Here is a 6,891-nt window from a genome sequence, read left to right as displayed (position 1 = left end):
ATGTCTCTGTTCTCCTCTGACTGTCCCACCATTGTATGATGGGAGTCTTGGGAGCACTAGTGTCTTTAGTTTCCCAGGTCACCAATGGGATTGTGCTGCAAGGAAATGCACTTAATGGCTTATAGCCAGGAGCTTCATTTATTGTTATTGTCGTTCAGTCGCTAAGTCGTGTCTGTTTCTTTTCTTTTTTTTTTAAATTATTTTATTTTACTTTACAATATTGTATTGGTTTTGCCATATATCAAAATGAATCTGCCACAGGTATACATGTGTTCCCCATCCTGAACCCTCCTCACTCCTCCCTCTCCATACCATCCCTCTGGGTCGTCCCAGTGCACCAGCCCCAAGCATCCAGTATCGTGCATCGAACCTGGACTGGCGACTCGTTTCATACATGATATTACACATGTTTCAATGTCATTCTCCCAAATCTTCCCACCCTCTCCCTCTCCCACAGAGTCCATAAGACTGTTCTATACATCAGTGTCTCTTATGCTGTCTCATATACAGGGTTATTGTTACCATCTTTCTAAATTCCATATATATGTGTTAGTATACTGTATTGGTATTTTTCTTTTTTTTTCTTTTTTTTTTTTTTAGGTATGTTTCTTTCTGGCTTACTTCACTCTGTATAATAGGCTCCAGTTTCATCCACCTCATTAAAACTGATTCAAATGTATTCTTTTTAATGGCTGAGTGATACTCCATTGTGTATATGTACCACAGCTTTCTTATCCATTCATCTGCTGATGGACATCTAGGTTGCTTCCATGTCCTGGCTATTATAAACAGTGCTGCGATGAACATTGGGGTACACGTGTCTCTTTCCCTTCTGGTTTCCTCAGTGTGTATGCCCAGCAGTGGGATTGCTGGATTATAAGGCAGTGTCTGTTTCTTTGTGACCCCATGGACTGCAGCACTCCAGGCTTCACTGTCCTTCATTATCTCCCTTAGTTTGCGCAAACATGTGTCCATTGAGTTGGTGATGCTATCCAACCATCTTTGTTCTGTCACCCTCTTCTCCTTTTGTCTTCAATTTTTCCCAGCATCAGGGTCTTTTCCAATGAGTCGGCTCTTCACGTCGGGTGGCCAAAGTATTGGAGCTTCAGCTTCAGCATCAGTCCTTCCTGTGAATATTCAGCAGCTTCATTTGCTCAGATGTAAATGATTTCGATGATGAGATCCTGGATTTTGAACTGATGCTGTAATGTGATGAGAGAGAAACCCTGGGAAGGAAAGAACATTTTTTGTTGTTGTTGTCTTTTGTTTTCCTTTGGGAGAGGCATGAATTGTTGAGGGCCGTAGGCATAGTCCCAAGTGGCCTCTAAGATTCCCACTCCTGGTATACATACCTTATGTAATCCCTCCCCCTTGAGTGTGGAAGAACCTATGAATATGAAAGGATATCAGTTCTATGGTTAGACTGTGTGGTGTAGCAAAGATGAAGGAGTTTTGCAGATGCAATTAATGCCCTTTGAATTAGGAAAAAGGGAGACTATCCTTGGTGGGCCTGAACTTATCAGGTGAGCCCTGAAACTAGATTTTCTTGATGGCTTTAATGAAATAGTCTCCAAGTTGTGGATAGATCTACATAGCTAGGAACTGAGGGCAACCTTTAAGAGCTAAGAGCCAGCAAGACAACAGTAACTCCTGTCATCCACCCACAAGGAACCAATTCTGCCAAGGAACCTGAATAAGCCCAGAAGAGGTCCCCAAACCTCAGATGAGATCACATCCCTGCTAACATCTTGATTTCAGGTAAGACTCTGAGAAATAACTCTGCCAAGACTCTTGACTCACAGAAAACACTGTGAAACATTAAGTTTGTATTGTTTTAAACATCTAAGGTGGTGACAGTTTATTATAGCACTATTAAATTAATACACTGACATCTCAGTAGGACCTTTGAAATGAAGGTTGAAATGACTATTTTTTGGCCCTTTTAACTGGACCTTCATATTCTTTGTTTACCAGACTCTTTTTTTCTCCTGCCTTCATAAGTAAAGTTTTTTTGTGTGTGTGTTTTTACTTTTTAAATCAATTTTATTGAGATATGATTTACATATAATAAAATCTACCTATTTTAAGTGTACTCTTTGATGAATTTTGACAAGTGTATGCATCTGTGTAACCATTTCCATTATGAAGCTACAGACCATTTCCATCACCCCAAAAAGTTTTTTCTTGCCCTTTTGAAATCAACTTCAAGTCCTGGAAACAAGTTGTTTGCTTTCTATCACAGCAGATTTTTTTTTCATTATTTTTGTTTTGGTTAAAAAATATATAGATATAGATAGACATAGATATAGACAGATATAGATATAGATAGATATAGATATTAACTTCTTATTGGTTATATCTCTGAAAATATTTTCTCCCATTTCATATGTTGTCTTTTTGTTTTTTTGATGGTTTCCTTTACTGTGCATGAGCTTTTAAGTCTAATTAGGTCCCATTTGTTTATTTTTGCTTTAGGAGACAGATTCACAGAAATATTGCTATGATTTATGTCAATCAGTATACTGTCTTTTTCTCTAGGAGTTTTATTGTTTCTGGTCTTAAATTTAGATCTTTAATCCATTTTGAGTTTATTTTTGTATATGGTGTTAGAGAATGTTCTAGTTTCATTCTTTTACATGCAGCTGTCCAGTTTTCCCAGTGCTACTTATTGAAGAGACTTCTGTTTCTCCATTGTATAGTCTTGCTTCTTTGTTATAGATTAATTGGCCACAGTGTGAGTTTACTTTGGGCTCTCTATTCTGTTCCATTGATCTATGTGTCTGTTTTTTATGATAGTACCATACTGTTTTGATAACTGTAGCTTTGTAGTATAGTCTGAAGTCAGGGAGTGTGATTTTTCCAATTCTGTTGTTCTTTCTCAAGATTGTTTTGGTTATTCAGTGTCTTTCATGTTTCCATACAAATTTTAAAATTATTTGTTCTAGTTCTGTGTAAAATGTCATTGTTATTTTGATATGGATTGCACTGAATCTGTAGATTGCCTTGGGTAGTATCTAGCACCATTTGTTGGACTACTCTTGCCTCCCTACTTCTTTTAGAAACACCTATTAAAAAAAAAAAACACCTATTTATTCTTAACCTAGAAACAAAATTAAGGCCTTAGGAGGGAAATATGTAACATTAGAGCCTAGTGAAACAATGAATAGTCTAGATAGCAAAGGAGCACAGAAGAGTCAAAACAAGAATAAAAAACTAGTTGTTATCCTTATGTCAGTGAGTCATCTCTTCTCCCTACTCCACCCATCTCCTTTTAAAAATGATTGCCTTTATTAATGTTGAAAGTTCACGGGTAATAAAAAGAAATTTTCCTCTAAGGCAGGGATACCCAACCTTCAGGATCTAAAGTCTGATGATCTGAGGTAGAACTGAAGTAACAGTGATAGAAATAAAGTGCACAATAAATGCAATGTGGTTGAATCATCCTGAAACCTTCCCGCACTCCTGATCCATGGAAAAATTGTTTTCCACAAAACTGGTCCCTGGGGCCAAATAGGATGGGCACCGCTGCTCTAAGGTGTCAGCTTTCATCTTCATTGAATATCTACAGTATTTTAGATGCCCTGAGATGTTGTCTTTTCTTTTGTAAAGAAGACACAACTTATTAGGAAGATATTCACTAAGCCAAATTATATTTTATAATCTTAAGATTAAAAAAATCTAAAATCTAGATTTTACATAGCATAAAGATATGCTTCAGTGCAAATATTTTACTCTTTGTTCAGTTAAATAGCAATCGATGTTATTGAAATATATTCCTATCTTGAAACAAAATTATTGCACTTAGAAACAACTTTCCAAGTACAGCTACTAGAAAATTGATCTTAAGCAAAAAACCTTTAAGGAGAGGAATAATTATATTGGTCCTAATTCAAGTGTTTGATTTATTCCTTAACTCTGACTTATTCTTTAACTTCTGTGTGAAGACAGTTATTAGATACATGTCACAAGTTCCTGAGCAGTGTTTATTATAATTTACTTTAAAATATAGAGGACCTATAAGAGAGTTTTAATGTTACTGTATAACATTTTATTTTAAAATATTTAATCTGTATACTGAAATGTTGAGTTTATGGACTCCTTTGTTCTTTGTTGAGCAAGGATTTTCTTATCATAAAGAAGTTATGGAGTCCACTTTAGATTTCAAGCTTATGCAAAATAAAGTGAAACATTATGGCTTATATACAAGATGTTCTGTAGGATGTTTTCCTAGGCATCATAAAGAATGCATTATTAAATGATGTTTTCTTCTGTCACTGTAAAGGTTAATGCTGCTCATGTAACTGAATGAAACACAAAAATTCTCAATTTGTGACTAGGCTCATGAGCAATTAATCTATGCCATTAGGAATAGTATGCTATCCTCAAACAAAGTTCATTTTCTTAAGGTATCACATCCAAAATATAAGCATTCTTGCTCGATTGGATTGAGTTGATGTTTTATATATGAGTTTGGCAGTGGATTATGTGAAGTAGGTGAATCCCAGTTTTGAGGGGGACAGCAAAGGGTAGTGGGGCGTAAGAGGAAGGCTATGTACCCATCACCTCATGTCTTCCTACTAAGATGCCTAGATGTCTTTGTAATAGCTTCGGCCCCTGTATTTTGATGGTAGTCATGGGAGGAATCAGATCACTTTTCTTCTCAAAGACAACAGCTCCGCTGGTCTCCAATCTGGTCAAATTAGAAACAAACCGATGACTCCTAAGTGAATCACTCTGGTTACATTTACCTTACTTCAGTGTCTCTTCCCTAACCTTTAAAAGACTTCAGTATCATTATTGCTATAATGCCAGATTACCCCAGAACTCTAATGTTATATTGTGTTATTTGCCAATGGTTAGGAATTCTGAACTATTGAATTCTTGATTCCCAATATGTGTTCACGCTTTTCTTTTTTTTTTTTTCATGATTTTCTTTATGCTGTTCTCTGCATGGATAGACCCACCTCCCTAAGCTAAATCTATTAGACTATCAAGTTATACTCCTGAATTCGTATATATATTACTTCAAACCTCCACTAAAAAATGTGCAAGCTTTTGCATGTTGAGCATCATTGACAAAATGATTGACATTTCTGTGACAAAAACCGTACCAACAGTAAGTCAGTCATTTATATGTATATTATATTATCATGATATCCATTACACTCAACACATTGTATGGCCTTGATCTAAGTTGATCTACATCATGCCTCCTGTGTATCTTCTGTATAAAAAAGGACAAAGAAAATGTAATTATTTATATTTCATTATTAGTCATTTTTATAAAACATTTTACAAACAATTTAAACTCATACCTACAAAGTAAATCTACTATGATGCCCAAAATTATTTTAATAGCATGTCATTAATAGTACATAGCAACACATTTAGAAGGGTATTATTTTGTTTTACAGTATGATTTATATACTCAAATTGAGGTTCAGTGCTCAATGGGCTGATAAAATTGCAACTCCTCACAGCATTAAACATAAACATTATGAATGGAATGGATTTAATCATTATTGTTCTTTCATGCAAATCCAAAATACCAAAACAATCTGATGATATTGAACTATTTACAGTACATTAACCACTGGGTTAAATTTTAAAGATTAAAGAGGTTATAGAAAGAAGAAAATAGTTATTGTCTATTTCTTAGAATTTCTATTATCTACTGATTGTAACATAACTACTAAAGCTTAGAAAATCCATTTTAACAGCTATAATATTATCTGTACTAATAAAAAAGCAAATAGTACTAAAAATATTTTCCAGAGGCTGTCAGGTTATATACTTTTAGAATGCTCATAATGTGAGGGGAGGAGGAAAATGAGGGCGAGAAGGAGTGAGGCCTGGAGGTAGGCTGAAGTGGAAGTGGCAATTTTAGTATAATGGCAGAAGGTCATTTGAATGTTATGGACATCTAACTCTGTATTTTAAGTTACCTGTAGAATAACACCATTCATCTCCGAAAACTTTAAGGAAAAGCTATTAAGACACAAAGCCTTTGTGGGAATGTTTTCTCCCTTGTAGAAATTAGAAAGTGGTGCTAAATTTCATGGTTCAGAACAGGGACAGGGAGTTGTTCAGATACAACAATGCATAATCTGAACCACTTAGTTCAAGGAAAGCCAAAGCTTGGAGCTGTTGGTAACTGTGAGAAGATATCCCTCTGGGATATCAGACATCTTGGGTACACGGTTGGATATTGCAGAAAATCTGGAGTAATGTTTTAGCCACTCTTATCTCAATGTTATAGGCAAGGTGATACGGCTGACATCTGAGGTTCATATAGATTAATACCTATTTTCATATATGAATATAATGATATCTTGGAGATTCAATGAAGAGGTAGAATGTTCTTTCCCCTTATAGTTATTCGCATAGGTTTCATATTCTAGCTGCAGTGATTCTTTGGTCTGTAAGACGTTTGCTTGTTTTTTTCCCTTACTTGGCTGCCCCACATGGCTTGCAGGGTCTCAGTTCCATGACCAGGGATTGAATCTGGGCCATGGCAGTAGAAGTGCCAAGTCCTAACCACTAGACCACCAGGGAACTCCCCTGGTCTGTAAGGCATGTATTCTCTTATTCACATACTTGCTGCTTGCATCAGCTGGGGATGGGCAAAGATTAGGACTTGGACAACTTGCGAGTGCCCTGGGAGTTTGTATTTATCTTTTCCAATAACATTTGCCATATAACACTATCTTGCATTCAGTGCAGTATTATTTTTCAGTTAATTAACATATTTATTCAGCTTGTGAAAAAAGATAGCCAAAAATTCTATCTATATGACACTGCTAAGTCGCTTCAGTCGTATCCGACTCTGTGCGACCCCATAGATGGCAGCCCACCAGGCTCCCCCGTCTCTGGGATTCTCCAGGCAAGAAC

General features: G+C 36.1%; 1 non-coding gene across 1 annotated transcript; it reads right to left on the bottom strand.

Annotated features, from left to right (window-relative positions):
- Window positions 1–6,483: 6,483 nt before the first annotated feature.
- TRNAR-UCU (transfer RNA arginine (anticodon UCU)) lies at window positions 6,484–6,555 on the bottom strand. The gene has a single exon. It is a non-coding gene; the product is annotated as a tRNA-Arg (tRNA).
- Window positions 6,556–6,891: the final 336 nt, after the last annotated feature.

The sequence above is a fragment of the Bos grunniens genome, chromosome 2 (genome assembly GCF_055505025.1).
Source record: "Bos grunniens cultivar Pamir isolate PY7600 chromosome 2, Bosgru_T2T1.0, whole genome shotgun sequence".
Taxonomy (NCBI): Eukaryota; Metazoa; Chordata; class Mammalia; order Artiodactyla; family Bovidae; genus Bos; species Bos grunniens.
This window is presented reverse-complemented; position numbering and strand designations above follow the sequence as displayed.